Source organism: Brassica napus, chromosome C3 (assembly GCF_020379485.1).
Source record: "Brassica napus cultivar Da-Ae chromosome C3, Da-Ae, whole genome shotgun sequence".
NCBI lineage: Eukaryota > Viridiplantae > Streptophyta > Magnoliopsida > Brassicales > Brassicaceae > Brassica > Brassica napus.
Genome location: NC_063446.1, coordinates 59025958 through 59046892, shown reverse-complemented (window position 1 = coordinate 59046892; position 20935 = coordinate 59025958). Strand labels below are relative to the sequence as shown.

The 20935-nt window shown below is 31.3% G+C and overlaps 1 long non-coding RNA gene and 1 pseudogene across 2 annotated transcripts; both read right to left on the bottom strand.

Moving 5' to 3' along the window:
• Positions 1–1254: 1254 nt before the first annotated feature.
• LOC111206940 lies at positions 1255–3814 on the bottom strand (annotated as a pseudogene).
• A 6409-nt stretch (positions 3815–10223) lies between these two features.
• Positions 10224–11910, bottom strand: LOC111207299. Of its 2 annotated transcripts, XR_002659567.2 has the most exons (6): positions 11246–11910; positions 11078–11168; positions 10909–11005; positions 10724–10837; positions 10589–10661; positions 10224–10507 (listed from the first exon to the last, which is right to left on the bottom strand). It is a non-coding gene; the product is annotated as an uncharacterized LOC111207299 (long non-coding RNA). The 2 variants fall into 2 exon arrangements; XR_002659568.2 differs by lacking the exon at positions 10909–11005 and having other exon boundaries at positions 11246–11809.
• Between the last annotated feature and the right edge of the window lie 9025 nt (positions 11911–20935).

The following is a 20935-nucleotide window of genomic DNA, read 5'->3' as shown; positions in this document are numbered from 1 at the left end:
GCGGAACAAGGTGTAAAAAGGAACAGTTCTGGTTGGGAAGGACCAAGAAACGAGATTATCTGTAGGTCAGATGCGGCGTGGAGCAGGGAAGGGCACCAGGCGGGTGTGGCGTGGGAGTTTGTAGGCATTGGGAAGGAACACCTCTGTTCAGGGTCCCAAACTTTTGCAAATGTTAAATCACCCCTTGTGGCGGAGGGGTTGGCGTTACTGGCAGCGACGGAGGCAGCGATTTCGTTGGATTTCAAACAAATCTCTTTCGAGTCTGATTCAAGTAAACTGATGACGACAATCAAGGATGGCTCAAATGTTTCAGATTTGCACGGAATCCTCAGCGACATCAACTCTCTATCTTTAGCTTTCGTTTCAGTTTCCTTTTATTGGGTCAGTAGATCCTTGGTTTCTAACGTGGATGGCATAGCCAAACAGGTGTTAAGAAACCTTGTAATAAACTCAGTTTAATCTTTCAATGAGGTTTAGTTTGTGACCAAAAAAAAAACAAAAACTTACAAACTTATAGAAGAGGCAAATAACTAACTATACATAACCCCCTAACCCTTATATTCCAAAGAGGATACGTCTGACTCTCTCATTTTTAACTCGGTAAAATTTTATTCAATATTTATTTTGGCTCCAAAATTTTAAAAAGTAGTATATATCATTGTTTGGTATTTAAATTATCAAATACTAGGTAAATTTGCTTTAAATGTTTATGATATCGTAAATTTCGGAACTAATTTTATTTATTAAGGCTGATTATAATAAATGACGACAATCAATAAATTTAACTTCGAAAATTTTGCATTTGATATAAATTTTTTTATTTCAAAAGTGTAATCAATGGTATCTAACATATTTATAGCTAGTGATTTTTCACAAAGTAATAAGAATAACTTAATACATTTTTTTTCTATTTCCAATTTGATCCCATACATTAGTTGATTACAAACATTTCTAAAACATTTCTAATAGAGAGACAAAAAAATAATTTCTGAAGAACTACTATATGTATGTGTGGTCGTGGTTATGAACGACATCATAAGTTTGAAGTAAGAGATTATATAGCCTAAAAGCATTCATCCTAAGCATATTGCAAATGAACCAATGGCAAAACGAAGAAAAACTATAAGAGATATAATCCACTTCACTAAAGATGAAGCACTGCCAATCTAAATGAAGACCTTAAAAATTCCATTCACATGAGTATTTACAATCTACATAGCCGTCAGCTACGACGCTATATGTCAAGTGGTCTTTTTATGGTATCTTAAGCAAAAGGCAAAAACACTCTTAATTAATTAATCTAACAAAATGACATTTTAAAGTTCTAACCTCTCCTAAGAACTACCCCATGGCGTCGGATGTTCCACCATGCATCTAAGAAGCATTGACTCCATTACTGGCTTCTTCATATGAAGGAGTAGGCGAAGATGTTTTGTTCTATACTTGTGGAGTTTAAGGCGCTTCGATTATTTGTTGCTCAAACCTCATCTATACAATTTAATTAGCCGCTGGAGAGTTTGGTTTTGTTGCTGATCTTCAACAGCAGTCATGGCAGAAACTGCTTCCTTGCTCAATATTTGTCATATTTGATTTAAGATCTTGTAGTTTTGCTTCAGCAGATTCCAACTTCATTACTAGTTCAGGTAGCTTGTCGTTTTGATACTTCGATAATCTATGTACGTTCAAAGAAAAACATATCTTCCAAATAAAGAGAGAGAGAGAGAGATAAACTTTCTCTTTTTGGTTTCAATGTCTGAACTCGATCTAAATGTGGATAGCCATTCTACTGGAACAAGTTTCAAGGGTTATTAGGATTTCCAAGGATAATGTTTACGATGAAGGCTTATCTTTTTATAAAAGAAAAGGCGCGGCATGAGTATAACCTGAGATTCAGCTTCTTGTCGTATCCTTTCATAGCGTTGTGCTAAATGTCGAGCATCCACCAATGGAGCTCCCATCACCATTGCCCTTAATGGCTCAGCAACCTAATAACTTCATCATGTAAAACTTAGCTATATTGCTTTAACAAAAAATATGCATCGATTGTTTGAAATGAAACGGTTCTGAAACCTGTGTGCCAAGAGCCTTCAAGAGATATCCGTGCTCTTTCTCCATTTGAGCGCGAGAATTTGCGAAACTAAGTGAAGCTCTTGTTAGTGTTTTGCCACTTGTACATATATGTATTCCCGAACCATATCTCCTGCTGTCTTCACACAACTTTGTACCTATAACCGCAACCAAAACAATCAGGAAAAAGGGTTTTATAAACCCTGAAAAATACAAATATTTGAGTGATGCATAAGACAATTTAACTGTAATGCCCATATGTAATCGAAACAGAAGCAAAGAAACACGTTAAGAGGAATACATGTGTGGTCCGGCCCTGAAATATTGAGGGCCGAAAACCGAAAAGATTACAAACAGCCGAAATTTTACTTATTGTATAAAAGGCTCTCAGGGTCTATATTGCATGTGTCATGTCCTCTTTTTCTATTTAGTGATGTGGAAGGTTGAAAATAAAGGAAAAATCTTTTATATAGAATCATTTTAAAAATCTACTATACAAGAGTTGGAACATTTTATAAAAATGCTTTTCACTTATACTCTATAAGATGTTTGGTAAATCCGACGGTGAAATCTTCTCTAATTGAGTTGAAATTTGATAGAGGTGTTGTTGACTTGTTCATCTTGAATTTGTACTGTGGAATTAGTTTCTAGTGCTGGAATCTGTGAGCTGAGGTCGTTTTGTTGCTGCCGATTTAGGAGCTCTTGTTTTGCTCTTTTTTTTGTTGTTGTTCTTGTGTTGGAGATAGCTCTTTGTAGCTGAGTCTATGTTCTGTTTAGGGTGTTGAATTTTACTCATACCCATTTATATAGTGGATTTTTGAGTGGACTACGGTTCCGTTGGTTTTTCTTTTTCACATCTAGGAGGCTTTCAACGTAAAAAAGTGTTTGTCTCATTTAGTTATGGCTTATATTATATCATACTATCTTCGAAGTATTTTCTTCGCAGGTTCCACAAAGTGAGGGGAACATTCTTATATTCCGCTGTGCGTGTTTCCCAACAGAGTGATATCATAAAGAGCCGGCTCGCAGTAGCCTACTTGTATGATATTACCCAACACGTACAATACTTACACTACTAGAAAACATGAATTTAGTAACTGTCCTATTGACAAATTAGTTGCGAATTAGCTAATTAAGACCATTTTGTAACTACAACTAAAAGTTGGAAAAAGCTCACCGCAAATTGTTGGAGTCGCAAAATAGTTATAGAAGTGCAACTAATATGTAACTTTTTTTATTAGTCATAGTTTTTATGTCTAATTTGCAACCACCAATGTAATGGCAATAATTGTAGTCACGTTGTAGTTGTAAAGTTTTGTGACTGAACAGTGATAAAATTGTAACATATTTAAGACGAACATTGTTAATTCTCTATTCCTTTTAAGAATTTGGTAGTTAGAAGTTAGTCTCAAAATTTTGGTGACTAATAAGTGTCAAAAAATTTTTTGTTTATGTTTTAGTTAATTATTTAAAAGTAAAATAAAATGTCATAAACAAAAGGTTAATTTATAATTAAATTCATTTATAAATTGGTATTTGTTTACAAATTACATTGGTTTACAAAACTAAACCAACTTTTTTTAAAACTAAACCTAAATCAGCTTCCTCCTTCTCAGCCGTCAAGCTTGATTTGCCTCCTCCGCCCCGTCAAGCTTCATTTGCCTCCCCACCCAAGAACCCCCTCGGACGCACCTTCAGCAACCGGAAAGCTTGTTTCTCCATCGGAGTTAGATCTCGTTGGCTTCATCTATGTGGTCTTTCTGTCGTCGTCACTGTTTTATGGTCATCGGCTTCATGCTTGAGCTTCTCCATTCGGTCGTCGTCATCAATGAAGCTGAATGACTTCGTGAGAGAGAAGCTATGATGAAGATGGACGGAGGTTGATCAACAAGTTTCGTCGTCAGGTGAAGGTGAATGAAAGATTAGGAGCAAGAGAATGAGAGGAACACAGAATGAGAGATTACGCTGGAGAGATTACACAGAGATAAAAGAAAAAATATGGGGAGAAAAGAGAAAAAAAGATAGCAAAAATTTGTAGAGAATATATAATAAGTTTGCGACTAACTTGTGACTTCTCCAAATCTGCAGTTGCAAAACAGTGACCCACTTGTTTTATTTAATTTCGAAGTTAACAAGAACATACGATTTTATATTCAGTATAATTTCCTAAAACAGCCTAACTGAATAATTTTTGGGTTTTTTGCAAAATTGACCTACAACTTAGTCAAACACAAAACTAACCTCCTTTTTTTTTTGAAAATTGGTTTTGCCCTATTCACCCCACAAGTTCATATAATTTACGAAAATTCCATCAATTTTTTTTTCTTTTTTTTTTCGAAAATGACATCTTTACTCTTTCACCCTCATCATCTTCAAGTAATTACAAGATTGTCATTGTCATCAATACCACAACCACCATGAACAACCAATTTGAAGCTCTTAAAGCTCCCAAAATCGATTTACCCTTCTTCTTTTTCCATTCTTGTGAACTAAACACAACATATCTCTCACTTTCTCTCCACAATGACCTAAAAAACCCAAGATTTTGATTCTAAAATTTTTATGGTTCATAGAGTCATAGAAGCTAACGATTCTGGGTAGGTGACTTTCGTTTGTGATTCTGTGTGCTTGGAGAAGCCTTATGTATGCTAAGGAACTTATCTCACCAATTTAAGGTATGACATCGAGTTTTTTTCCAGATCTGTTCGTCAGACGACTTACTTGGGAAGTCTTCTGGCTGTAGACGACTTAACTGGAAGTCGTCTGGCTGTAGACGACTTACCTGGAAGTCGTCTGGTCAACGCAAAGGTTATTTTTGCAATTGACTTTGAAATCTGTAACCTGAGACGACTGAAAGTTAAGTCGTCTACTATTGTTTGGTTTCAAAAAAAATTCCAAAGAACCTAGACGACTTACATTTCAGTCGTCATAGGTTAGTTTTGCATTTGACTGAATAATTACAGAAGTTTGACTTCCCCAGACGACTTACATTTCAGTCGTCTGTCGAAAATTAAAATAATAATATTTTTTTAAAAGTAAACGACTTACAATTAAGTAGTCATAGGTTAGTTTTGCAATTGAAAAAAAAAACTTCAAGATTTAATTATACACAGACGACTTATAATTCAGTCATCCACCAGACGACTTTCTTGTAAGTCGTCGAGGATGTTTTTCCGAGATTCTGGTCAAACCTCGTAAATCCTGGACGACTTACATTTCAGTCGTCTCGTGGACGACTGAATTATAAGTCGTCTGTATATAATTAAATCTTGAAGTTTTTTTTTTCAATTGCAAAACTAACCTATGACGACTTAACTGTAAGTAGTCTACTTTAAAAAAATATTATTATTTTAATTTTCACTAGACGACTGAAATGTAAGTCGTCCAGAAAAGTCAAACTTCTGAAATAATCCAGTCAAATGCAAAACTAACCTATGACGACTGAAATGTAAGTCGTCTAGCTTTTTTGGAGTTTTTTTTTTAACCAAACAATAGTAGACGACTTATTTTTCAGTCGTCCGAAATAACAGATTTCAAAGTCAATTGCAAAAATAACCTCTGCGTTGACCAGACGACGTATAGTTTAGTCGTCTGGACAACTTAGATTGAAGTCGTCCGCGTCTTCTCCGCTAGTTTTTAAGTCTTCTACGTTAGTTTTTGAATAACTTGTATTTTTAAGAGTGATAAGTAACTTCAAGATATGTAAAACTCATATTTACAAAATATGTTCTCTCCCTTAGTTTTACTAAATTTGACTAAGTTTTTCAACGCAAACTTATAAAAAAATATGATATGCTTTGACTAGTTACTATTGTTTGTTTCTATCTCTTAAGTATTATTGTTATAGACAATAATGATGACTATTGTTATGAGTTGGAAGAAGGGTTAAATGCTTCTCAAAATGTTGTATCAATATGAAGCTACCAACATTCTTGTTTATTAAGATGAGAAAAGGCCATTGGAGTTTATTATTGCATATGAGAGATCCAAATATAAGAAAAAGGCTACTGAATTCTATTATTTCATTGATTTGTAAATGTGTAAACACATTGTTAGCACATTTAATACATCTTGGAAAACATTATTACTGATTTTACAAAAAATTCACAACTAAAAGAGTAGACATGCAATTCACAAAACAGACCACAAACAAAACTATTATAGATCATTCCTCTACAAAGACAAGCTTGGATTCCACTTGAGTAGACAAGACCAGACGATTTTTAAGAAGTCCAGACGACTTCTAAGAAGTCCATACGACTTCCAGGAAGTTCAGACGACTTTGTCAGAAGACTTTTAGGAAGTTCAGACGACTTCCAGACGACTTTACAGGAAGTCCAGACGACTTTTAGGAAGTCCAGACGACTTTCAGATGACTTCCGGACGACTTCCAGACGACTTCCAGACGACTTTCAGACGACTTCCAGACGACTTCCAGACGACTAACAAGTAAGTCGTCCCAGAAGTCTTCCAGATCTGAAAAACCTGCATATTAAATCCAGATCTGAAAAACCTGCATATTCAAAAACGTTCAAATGGCTTAAAAACAGAAAAATGAGTGGAAGATTAGATAAATCTACCTTTACAGAACACACAAAAATACATATCTAAAAATAATAGATCTACCTTTAAATTAGTGGAAGATGAGTACCATCTAATTAAAAACCTGCAAAAAAGATAGATTAGTAAGAAAGACATGAGACAAAACTGAAAAATTCATAAAAAGTTTGGTGTTTTCAAGTCAAAGAGATTATAGTGGGTTTGGAGAGTTTTAGTTTGGGAAAAAAGTAAGAACTTTATACAACAAGAAGTTACCAAATGAAGAAAAATCAGGCATAAGAACTTACCAAAACGCTCAGAAAAATCCAGACGACTTCCTGGAAGTCCAGACGACTTTGTCAGAAGACTTCCAAGAAGTCCAGACGACTTCCAGACGACTTCCAGACGACTAACAAGTAAGTCATCTTAAAAGTCTTCCAGATCTGAAAAACCTGCATATCAAATCCAGATCTGAAAAACCTGCATATCCAAAAACGTTCAAATGACTTAAAAATAGAGAAAATGAGTGGAAAATTAGATAAATCTACATTTATAGAACACACAAAAATACATATCTAAAATTAATAGATCTACCTTTAAATTAGTGGAAGATGAGCACCATTTGATTAAAAACCTGCAAAAGAGATAGATTAGTAAGAAATACATGAGACAAAACTGAAAAATTCATATAAAGTTTGGTGTTTTCAATTCAAAGAGATTAGAGAGAGGTTGAAGAGTTTTAGAATGATGAACATTACATTTTTGTTGCAGCCATTTGAGAGGAGGAGAGAGAATGTGTAAATTTTTCTTTATATAGGGAGACAAAAAATCCAATTAGGTTAAATATTTTTGACTCAGACGACTTCCTAGACGACTTACATTTCAGTCTTCTGTTGAAGAAATTAAAACAGACGACTTACATGTAAGTCGTCTAGAAGAGTTTAATATTTTTAGTGGGAAATTAAATATTTTTAGCGGGAAACTAAAATACAAGATTTTCCAGACGACTTACAAGTAAGTCGTCTGGTTTAAATTATTTAAGCGGGAAAATAATTTTTTTAAAAAAATTTAGGCGGGAATATTTGGACGACTTACATGTAAGTCGTCTGTTTTAATTTCTTCACCAGACGACTGAAATGTAAGTCGTCCGAGTAAAATGATCCGGTTAGGTTAAAACGTACATTGGTAAAATTAAAGGTTCGGTACGATGTGGATGACTGAAATATACGTCGTCCGGGTAAATTATTCAACAGACGACTGAAATATAAGTCGTCCACACCCTAAACATAACCCCTAAACTTATTTATCTAATTAAGCACTTCATAAACCAAATCAAACTTGAAAAGTGTTTACTATACACAGAAATAAACACATATAGGTGAAAACTAATTTTTGAAAAAAACATTTTAGTTTTCCAAAATCTAACCCTAACAATACATACAATACTACAACATATGTTTGCCAAACTCTTAAACCAAAGTATTTCATGATTCACTACTTCCACTCATCTATCTTCAAAACAAATCAATTTTATCATATCTTAATTTATATCACTTAAAACTGTTTATAATTACTTGATTTTTATTTTTCACGCATCAAAATATTTTTTTACAAGATTTATAAATTATTTTTAAAATAAACTGGTACCAGACGACTTACACTTCAGTCGTCCAGACGACTTCCAACATCTCAGACGACTCAGACGATTTACTGGGGCTATATTCGTAAAAATGGCTTCTGTTTTTTTGTTTGGTCACAAGGGGTTGAGCTGTAATTTCACTAGGCTTTTAGGTTAGTTTTGCATTTGATTCAAGTTTGGGTATAGGTTTGGGATTAAAATCAAGTTGTGGGTTAGTTTTGGCAAAAACCCCATAATTTTTTAACTCAAATTCATATGATTATATATGAATGTAACAAAAGTGTAACATATGTTTGGTGGAGATTTCTACTTGTGTCCAAATTTTATGAATGGCTTTAGTTTATATAAGATACAATCATTTTTGAATTTATTTGATTTATTAGTAATGATATATAGTAATTAGTAAGACTGAACGGAAATATTATAATTGGAATACCTAACAATACAATCGTAATGGTAGAATTTGCAACTACTTTGGGACTAGCCTACTTTATGGGGTTACAAATAAGTTACAAAATATAAGTGGTTACCAAAATGTGACAAAATTTGTAACTGCTTTGCAACTCATTTAAGTTTGTAGTGACAAAAGAGTGTCAAACCAAACCCTATACCCTAAATATTGTTTATAAAAGTAACTTCCTTTTATACAAAATATGTAGTTAAATACAATATATCAAATAAAATTTGTTAAAACTATTAAAATAACATCAAATCATGTTTTAATTACTAGAATAACTTATAATTTTTTTAATTACTATATTGTTTTTATATCCTGAATGTCTTTATTTTCTTTGTTAACAAAAAATATATTTACAGAAAATGCCATTAATATTTATTGCCACATCATCAAAAATAAATTTATTTTCGAAATAGTGAAATAAGCCTGCCGTACAAAATCTATGACACTTGATGGCATGTTTATTAATTTCGGGCAGATTAATTTCTTCAAGCAGACTTGTTGTGGAAGGCTTCATATCGTAACAAACTTTCAAAATGAAGTCTACAACACATGATGATAGATTTAATTACGTTTGCAGATTTGTTTTCTGTTGGCAGATTTTTGTCTTATGATAGCATGTTTATAGTATGTCGTAGACTTTTATTCTGGTATGCAGATTTTTTTTTGTAGACTTTTTATTTTTATTATTTAGCAGATTTTCTTGTTCCTGAAACAGCAGACTTACATTTTTTTTGTTTATAAACAGCAATCTATCTAAATAAGTATGCTTTGTCGCGGACTTATAAATTAATAACAAAACTAACTTCTATGTGACAGCATGTTTTAATGTACGTTACAAGTTACTTTTAAAGAGTAACAGTCTTGTCCGGATGAGGTAGTCCAAGTGGAAGGACGGGTCTGTGGTGGCAACCACCATCCGGGTTCGATCCTCCCATGCGGAAACTACCCTGCCTCATCTGGACACCAAAAGCGGGTACTGGGCCTTCGGGCTCAGGGAAAAACCTCCCGGGTGAAGCTGGCATGCTGCCTGACCGGGCCCAGGGATTGACCCGCGAAGCGGGGAACCCTGGATTACAAAAAAAAAAAAAAAAAAAAAAAAAGAGTAACAGTCTTTTTTCATCTTGAATCGGTTAACTGATTAGAATTAATTAAAATTCCGGTTTACTCTAATTGAACTAAATATTCGACCACTAACCAAAACCAGTTACTAGAACCTTAAAATTTCGGGTTTTTTTCTGATTGAACCTAAAAATTCGACCACTAACCACAACTAGTTACTAGAACCTGGTTTCATCTGTAAAACTTCTTCTTCAAGTCACAATTTCCTTTTTTCAAGTGGCTATTTCAAGTTAATCCCACCCAAAAATTTATGGAGGAGGTTATAGCTGTTTATGGCCGGTGGTTATTCTAGAAAAGTAAGGCAAATTCAAAATATATGAATCCAACTATATCCAATTTCAAAAAATGATTACAAATTATCTCCCCAACGCCATATGATGATGCATTTTGTCAAGCAAATTCTTTTAAACTTTCATCTTGCAGCTTTTGACTGAGACAAATAGCCATTATAGATCTCAGGATATGACACAATCAATATCATCAAGAAAGAGACTTGAGAACAAACTCATCTTTCTAACTACATTACTGAACAAAACAGATGATTCTACAGGTCTTGATCGCTTGCATTTGGGTTGTGATTGTTGAGCAGGTGTTAAAACTGGGGAAGATGGCAAGAACGGATCGATCTCCCATGGTGAGACTCTGTCAGGTCTCTGAACTGTTGTTGGCTCATCCTGTTGGACCTTAAAAGAGGAAGAAAGAAGGTTAATATAGGAAAACTATAACGACGCAGAATAAGTAAACATTGAATCGGTTAACTGAACCTGCACTGTTCTCCACTTAGAAGCTGGCTATTGTAAAGATAGATCTCCAATTCCCACAATGGTTCCGGTAAACCTGAAGAAACTCAACCATTCAGAATCAACAACACTGAATAAATAATCAGAAGCAAATCTTACATTCACTCAGGGGACTCTTCTCCTTCAAATATCATTCTGATTTGAGTACCAAGAGAGAATCAATGCTTCATAGCTTCCATATACTTGTTAACCCCTACTATGAACTGACTTATCCTGAGAAGTCACAAGAAAAACATTCTTAAATCCAAGTCCTAAAACATAGAAGAGTATCATGTAATATCTACCTAGGCTTGTAAAACACAAGAAAGATAGTTTTGATAACAACAGCATGAGAAGCTGTAGCAAGGACTCCCATTCCAACTCTCAAATCCCCATTCTCACCTTTGAAACACACAAAGGCGTTTAATGAGTTTCACTAAAACTAAAACAAGACTAGTAAAGTTTCAGTAGTACCTCAAGAACACAAACGCATCTCCAGCTACGAGTCTTTTCGAGGATACAAATGTACTCCAACCCGTTGTGAGAAAATGCCTCCTAGGTTGTTCTAAACAAAACAAAAAAACAACTCTCATGTCTCATTTAGTCCAAAATATATACATCATGCGCAAAGAAAAGACTCACTCATCTGCCTCCCCAAGGATTCAACAGCCTCGTCGACGGTGTCATCATGATGATGCGTTCTGAAGGTGCTTTCATCATCTCCTCCCATGTCCCTGGAACTCGATATAGCTCCAGATACCAAAGACCTCAATCAATCCTTCCAATTCACTTCCCCTTGTGAATTGAAGGTTTTAGTGGTAGAGAAGGGTGCGAACAAGATCGAATTTAGGATAAATCATGTAAAACACATGAGAATGTTACGGGAAAGGGGTTTAGGGTTCATCGGTTATGGAAAAGGGGTTTTGGTGTCGGCTTCTTTTAATTGTTATTTTATAGAGAAGGAAAATTCTTTTAAAATACACGGACTAATTTTCATTTGTTAATAAAATACACTAACTATTTTGGATCTCCGTTTAATACACAAACTAATTTTTGTTACCTATTAAATACATAAACCTTTGAAATTCGAAGGTTTTACACATCGTTTTAGACGGCGTTAACTATATTTAACGGTAGTAACGACGACGTTAGTGTTTAATTAACACGTGTTTAAATTTTGAAAATATTTTTTAAAAAAATACACAAACTATTTTTAATTTGCTAATAAAATACACGAACTATTTTTGGATCCTCGTTTAATACATAAACTAATATTTGTTTTCTATTAAATACACAAACTTTTGAAAATTGCAGATTTAGACGATGTCAATTATGTTTAGCAGAAGTGAAGACAATGTTAGTGTTTAGTTGAGCATGTGGTTAAACTGTGAAAAAAACAATTTCTTAAATGTCCTCTGATAGATTATATTGTTAATTAGCTTTCTTCTCCATTACGCTTCAATAGTATAAATTTTGTTTTTGATGAAATTTCAAAAAATTTGATCATAGTAGAAAGAATATATGTAGAACTTAATTCATAACATTAAACTTATTTATCATAGTGTATATTAACCTTGAATCATAATCACTACTATCAAAGCGAAGAACAAGAATTAGAAATGTATAACACTAAACTAATTCCAAAATCAGAAACTCGTTTAAAATTATGTAGTTTTCTTCATCTTTTTTCACGACATGGAAATCGACTCCACTTTGAATCGATATAATGGGAAATCAAAGAAAAGAAACATATTTTGGAGAATAAACGAGGTTGGAACAGATTATAGTGTCAAACTCGAATTGAAACTAACTCAAATTAATTTCAATTGGCTGAGGGTGAGCGTGATTTTCACAGTTAAACCAGTTGTTTAATTTAAATATTGTCTTCACTTATGCTAAACATAGTTGACATCGTCTATGTGTAAAATCTGCAAATTTTAAAAGTTTGTGTATTTAATAGAAAACAAAAATTAGTTCGTGTATTAAACGGGGATCCAAAAATAGTTCTTGTATTTTATTAGCAAATGAAAAATAGTTTGTGTATTTAAAAAAAATATTTTCAAAATTTAAACACGTGTTAATTAAACACTAACGTTGTCGTCACTGCCGTTAAATATAGTTAACACCGTCTAAAACTATGTGTAAAAACTGCGAATTTCAAAAGTTTGTGTATTTAATACGCAACGAAAATTAGTTCGTGTATTAGACGAGAATCCAAAATAGTTCATGTATTTTATTAGCAAATGGAAATAAGTCCGTGTATTTTTAAGGAATTTTTCTTTTTTTCAATCAAATGTTTTATATTAGTTTAATTCATTTAGTCTATAGGGTATTATGGATTTTAACTCACATTTTCTTTATTTCTTTGTTTTTGTAAGTTATTCTGGTCATTACGTAACAAATGTGTGTTATTATAGGTAACTAGGGGCATTGCCTCCGCGCAAGCGCAAAGTTGTGGACAAAGTTCTTGTTTCATCTCAATATTTGCTAGAGTTATTGTAGTTGTGAATTTTGCGTTTTGAGTTGTTTTTCAAGTTTTTTTATTGTTATAGAGTTAGAGTTGTGATGATGAACTGTGTATGCATTGTTCTCCACTTATGAAGGACTAAACTTATTGTTCGTGTTGTTGTTTGTTGTGTCACTGAAACTTATTGTTTGTTTGTCATTTTAATTTGTTTCTTGTACTGTTAAGAATACATAAATTATATTAAAGTTGTTGAGAATACCTTTTGTTTCTGAATATTTTTCTCCAGTTTAGCTGTGTAAGTTGTGTGTATTAAGAAATAATTTTTATTATCCTTATTATGTTTATTATATGTTTTTATTTTATTTTTAAACTTGTTGCTCTTACCGGATCTTTAAAACAAATACATGAAGACTTGTAGAAATAACTATAAAATGAGTGACAATTTTAAGTATTTGGGTTTTAATGATTTTAAACGAATATGTATTTCTCATAAGAATACAATAGCATTGGCTTGTTGACATTGGGCATGTAAGCTATTTTTATAAGACAAGAAGAGTGAGCAGGTGGAGCTGTTGATGCCGCCTTTGTGTTTGTCGGGATTGTCTCTTGTATCTCTTATTGTGACTGTGTTTGTTTATCTTTTATTTGATGGGTAATACGTAAACAAAAATCATTGTTAGTTGTATTTATCAGAGTTCATAACTTACTCTGCTCTTTTTGTTTAGGTAATTTCACTGATCTTGGTTGTCGTCTTCGTCTTCTTCGTTGCAAAAGTAAGTTTGTAAATTGTTAAATAGATGGCCGTGTAATTTGTATTTGTTTAGCTGACTCGATGTATGTGTCATTGCGAAAGTAAGTTTGTAAATTGTTAAATAGCTGGCCGTGTAGTTTGTATTTGTTTAGCTGACTCGATGTATGTGTCGTTGAGTTTTAGTTGAGGTGAATGGTTTGGTATATTTGTTTTGAAGTTTATTTCTAAGATTAGACAAAAAGAGAGGTGGTCATTAATGATTCGTCTTTTTTGGAATTCTAGTTTTTGGTGTTTTGATTGTTAGGTTGTTGTGGTTTCTTTTAAGCTGTAAAATAAAGGTTTGTGTAAAATTAGTTTGATAAGTAAGGGAGATAAATAGACGACCACATAATTTGGGTAGGAAATATTTTGATTATTGATGTTAGCACAATATAGATAATAATATAAAAGAGAATTGTGTGTTGATTGTTTCTTACGGATCAATGAGGAGACGGATAACGACTCGAGTTGTTTCAGTTATGATAACGAAACATATTATAAACCCAGATGCAATATAATAATATACATGAGAGTTCTAGGTTTGTGTTCGCAATCACTTGGAAATTGTCATACTGTCTAATTATGATTGGAGATTCATCTCAGGAGCACCCGTGATGACTTCATCAATAATAGTTGGTGAGAAGAAACGATGAGGAATGGATGATCAATTATCTTGTACATGCTTGAGCATCTAGCAACCTCAAAACGATCGACTTTCACAACGGAACCGGCTTTCAAAGATGGCATGTAATGATTAGCACGTCCGGCGGGAATAAACCCATGAATCACGGAATCTGCAAATAATATTATTTAACAAAAAATCAGGAAATCAATTAAAAACAATTATATTAAATAAGTGTGATAAATCGAAGATTAACTTACCTTTTCATCAAGGAAGAGAACCGTGATTCCCATAAACTCATTGTCTTTCTTGAAGTCAGGGAATCCCCTAAGCGAGGAGGTTAGAGGCTATGCTCTGACTACTACGATCAACACGGAGAGACACGACGGTTGAGTGACGGATGCCGGGAACGCCAGTTTGAGGAACTGGAGAGGCAGAGAGACATTTTCTAGAAGATCGTTAAAGCTAAGAGGAATCAACGAGTTTTGTGGAGATGCAGATTGGGTTCATCAAAGATGAGAATCATATATATAGAGTTTACAGAAATGCTACAACTCAGGAACATTTAAGATCAAGCGATTTCAGATGGGGAGATGAAGAGTTCACCGATGAAAAAATTGATTACGAACAGACTCACAGCACAACTCTACAACTCAGACTTGTCTAAGACAATGATGAAAAGAACTCTAACTCATGTTAAACGAAGACAGATTACAATATGGAAAAACTATAATTGTTGTTTTTTCATATAACGTGATGAACCTCATTTAAAAATGAAACTCATAATACACTTGTAGGCCTGGCCCACTGAGAAAACCGAAGAAGCAAAGCTTTCCGACCTTCATAAATATATATTAGCTTCGGCCATCAATGTACAAAATATCTTTTAGTTTAGTGGTATAAATGTTGGTGTTTATATCTCAATAACTCGGGTTCGAGCCACAGGCTTGACACTTTTTCACATTTTTTAAAAGTAAGACCCACCAAAATGCTGACGTGTCGCTTCAGGAAAGAAGGAACTGTACTATTATATTATAGATATCTCAAACTATATTTATAAACCAAATTGAAATGATTATAAATGAAAGTAGTACTCTTGCGTTGATATCCAAATATTATGAATGAGTCTACAAATAAGATTAGTTCTTGGATTTGTCGGATTATCCCCTATATATTAATCCTGGAGCATTACAACATATTTTCGTAGCCACGTGTCATCACGAGAATGATTCTTAGAATTGTTAGAAAAATAAGTTGGTCTATATAAACATATACTATGTTTTTTATTAAACTAACGATCAAATTAATTAGTAGTGTACAAAATAATATTTTTTCTTTCCTTAAATAAAAGCTACGGAATAACCTAATATAGTTAACATATATATGACAATTAATGATTATGAATAATACATATTTTATAACAATTTTTCTAACATCTCTCTTTTCTGTTTAATTTTATACTACTAAAAAAATTAAACAGTCACATTAATGGTAAAAGCCTCACATTGACATTTTGTGATCAACGGTTTAACTTTTTTTTCAAGCAAAATATAAATGATCATATATAGTAGGGGTAGGCGTTCGGATACACGTTTGGGTTCGTATCCGGTATTTCAGTATAATTTTATAGAACCCATTTGAGTATTTTTATATTTTGACTCGGGTTCGGGTATTTTATGTTCGGGTTCGGATATTTTGGGTTGGGTTCGGATATTTAAAATTTGAATAAAAAATAAATAAATTATTCATTGTTTAAGTTTTTTTTATTTAAACTATATTTTAACTTAACTGGTTTTCTAATTTTTAAAATACTAAACTATTAATAGATTAGAAAGACACAAATTTAGTTATTGTTTTGAAAATTTAGATGCAACTTTTGTTAATGCAAGAAACAAGAGTTTGATATGTATTTTAAGTGAGTAGCAAATGTTTTTGTCCATAATTATATGTATATTATCTAATTTTGAGCAATAATTATTATTAATATAAATATTTTGAATAAAATGAGAGAAGTAAACTAGAAATATAGGGTTAAGTATACTTATGTTTGGCTATCTTCGGATATCCATTCGGGTTCGGATATTACCCGTTCGGATTCAGATATTACCTGAACTGGTCAAATAAGTAATTTATTTTGTTGTTCTTGAATTAGATGATTTTTAGACCGAGCTGATGCATATATACTTGACAGACATTTATATTTCGAGTTTGCACTTATATTCTATAACAGATTGATATATTAGATTTGAACACTAATCTGTTAATATAGTTTTCCAGTGATTTTTTTTTCAAAATTTTGATTCTTAGATATGTATCTGGAGTGAAACTAATTTTTACAGATGTCTATTTTTTTAAATTGACACTTATGTAATTCACTGAATTCATAGAAGAAATTAAAAAAAACTTAACTCATATCAATGAAACAAAGACGGGAACGAAAACACAATTTTATATAGGTAGAAAATGAAATCATTTATGGAGAGTCAATAGTAAACAAATCGAGAGCATAAAACATAATTCCCTTTCGTCATTATATATAATCGATGTTGCCTATTTGGTTTTGGTGATTTGTGTCACCCACAAAACTTAATTTTTTTGTGTGCATATGAAGTCTTAAAAATAATTAAAATGAGATGTAATACATTAACTATTCAACAATATATTTAAGAGATCAATATTTGTATTCGTCGTTATATAATCGATAAAAATTGTAGTATTGCAAAATGCTAAAACTATTTAATAAATAAACATTATTATAAAAACTCACTCTACGCGCGGATTATCACGGATTATCACCTAGTTTTCTAGTAATACAGAGTAAAACATCTTGTGATATGTTATGTAAATAAGTTATGAATAAATACAATACAATTGTAGTTGCAAATAAGTGACAAAGATTACAACTACTTCGTCACTCATTTAGGTACATAGTGTTACAACACAATACTTTTAATATATACATAATAATTGCCACTAGTTTACGACTCCCCCACTATTGTAGTTGCAAAATAATGGCAAACAAAAAAAATATGTATCAATTACATTCAAGCTAGGAAACTGCTCCATGAATAGAACATTTACCACATGTATCATTCAAGCTATTCCCCCTCCAACATCGGAATGATACTATTGCATCATCATTTTGCTCTTGCAGAGTATTGGATTCTCTTATTTCGTAAGATTAGATATACATATATGTTCTCTTAGGCTCTAACCGGTAACCACTAAAGAAATATAAAAAATAGAAAATAAAAGAATGTAATGAATAAATCAAGAGAAAATCTATTCCTCTCCTAATTTGATAAAGAATAATTGTACTCTATTATTCTTTAAATTTTAAGAAATGTTAGAAAACCATAGAGAATAAATATTCCTTGTAAATGATATAAATTGTAAAGAATGATAAGGAATTCACTATTTCCACTCATTTTCTTGGTCACTATAAAACATTTATTTTTCATAACCGTAAATAAATCATTACAATTTTTTAACAATTTTGCGACAACTATATTTAAATTATATTGCTGGCTAATTTTGAAATAAGTGTTTGTGACTAGACACCTAGTCATAAATCAGTTGTAAATTCACATATATTTTGCTACCTCTTTATATTGTCGCAAAAAAGTCTCATATTACTCTCAAATAACCAACCAAATTGCAACTGCGCATTTTTGTGGCATATTTGCAACTAACTTATGACATGTTTCGCGTAGTAGCACTAAAGTTGCAAATAGGTTAGAAATTAGTTGCAAAATTTTGTAACTACTACTTTGGTTGCAAATTGTAGTCTCAAAATAAATGTTTTCTTGTAGCGTAACCTCTGTCCTTGATTCAGAGCAGTTCGCATACGGTAATAATGATGAAATGGATGGAGATCACAAGCAGTTCTAACAAGAAGGATACCTCTTGCGCGGATATTAGCCACTTCACCAGCATATCAACCACACTTTTATTACTTCGACAAACGAAATCAGAAACATGTATATGTGTTGGTGGTAGGCGAAGAGTTCGGCTATGTTGGACGAATTTGTAGGTTTGTAGAAAATGAGGATATGTTGTGCCAAAGGTAAAAGAACTTATGCGGGAAAGGATGTGGCCATAGGAATGAAGGAGAGATTCTCAGACCACTGTATGCAGCTATAGGCGACAACCGACCAGAACGCTGTTCGGCTATGTTGGGCGAATTTGTCGGTTTGATCAATTCTTCTTAATATTTATAAAATACAAAATATAATGAACGAATTTTTTTCTAATTTTTAATTCTTTAATTAGAATTAAAATAAAATATAATTCTAAAACTAATTAAGCCTAATAACCTAAATGATATTACAAATAATAATTTATAGTAGCTAATTTTCAAAATTATAGAAAGTGTAATAATGTTTGATCAATTCTTTTATATTTATATACAACATAAAATAATAAATAGAAAACAATTTATATAAATTGGTATAATTATTTCATATTCATTTAAAAATATAGTATTATCTATAATAATTATTAATCTCTTATAATGTCTACTTATGCTTTATAAATAATTAGGCTTTGAAGATTGGACAAATTATATTGAACAGAACATGTGGAAATTTGATTAAAAATGTTTTGCATTTAAGTCAAATAATATAGTGGAATAAGGTAATGTTATGATTGAAAAAATTCTAAGATATTAGTTCATTGATTGTATGGTTTGTAATACTATCTAGAGAGGAAAATAAATATTTGAAAAAATATGTAAAAAATAAGAAAATATTAGCAAAAAAATAATTAAAATAATGAAATAATAACAAAAGAAAATAAGAAGAGGCCGAAGAAAGATGATAAAGAATATTACCATATATTTATGTACTACTTGCTCTGTTTTATATTAAGTATCGTTGTAGAGTAAAAATTTTGTTAGAAAATAAGTGTTATTTTAGAATTTTATTGCAAAATTTATTAACTTTATATGTTATATTAATCTTTATATTTTTTCAGTTTATTTTTTGTTAGTTAAAATATTGTTAGGTGTAGAATAGGTAATGATTGATTTTTGAAAAAATACAAAATTAAATATTTTCTTAATTTGTACAAACAAAACTAAAGTGACTCTTAAACTCAAAAATATGGAGTATTATTTATTTGGGTTCTTTATATATTATTATTTATTTGCGTTCTTTACATATTGTGAAATAATAAATTACAAAATATATCAAATCATTGAGAATTCAATAACTATTATGTACATTATTAAATTAGCGCATGTATATAAATCAAAACAGTCATCGTTATTTATTTATAATCACTTTATGGTAAATAAATCCAAATAATCATTTTATCTGCTTTATTTAATATATTATTAAATTTACATGATATTAATATATATAGTATAGTATATTTTTAATATGACTATTTATTAAATGAAGTTTACTACTCATATGGTTTTATAATCTTTGTATTTTTTTTTCTAACAAATATTTTAAATCGTTGATCACAAATTTTTTAATGTGATATTTTAACAGTTTTATTAATCTATAGTCATTTTTAAAAATTAAAAATAGAAAAATCTGTATTTCTATTATATGATTATTGTGTTTTTATTTATTTATTTTAATAATATAAAATTAAACAAAAATGGTAAAGAATGTACAAATTGTAATAAATTTTTTATAATTTAAAATCATTAACTATCATATATATTTCAATTATATTAGGTAGTTTCGTATCTTTTATTTAAGAAAAAAATGAAAAATAGTTTTATGCATTAATAATTAATTTAATGAAAAAATAGTATAGTTTAGATGGACTAACCTGGTTTCGAAAGATTCTATAAAATCATTATAGTAATGACATATGTCATATCTCAAAAGTTGTAGTATGTCTCAGAAAATATATAAAGATCTTTAAAAACCAATCAGAAAATTAAACCACAAAAGGAGAATCTCTTATATATTAATCAAAAACATTTTTTAAATAGAAAAATTGTATAAAAAAACTTAAAAGTAACACTCATTAACACTTTAGAGTGTTAGTGAACACCAATTTGAAGATTTTTAATGCATTTTTTCTTTTTAAATTGTAACACTGATTACAATTTTTAACTGTATAATTAATTATATTGAATAATAAAAGCTTAATAACAATTTGTATATTTTTTACAATTTTACAATTTTCTAATTTTCTAATTTTCTAATTATAATATATTAAACAATAACATAATATATTAAAATATATATTTTTTACAATTTTCTAATTTTCTAATTATATTATATTAAACAATAACTTAAAAGATTACAAATTACAACTGTTGACATTAAAAATGTCTGTGATTAATGATTTAAAAGTACCCACTTAAAATCAACTGTTGGATACCCTTAAACTGGCTGAAGCGGAATCAAAACTTTGGGCTGAGGCTCAAATTTTGAATGATAACAAGAGGATCCAACCGGTAGGGGCAATGATTCTTCCGTCAATCCC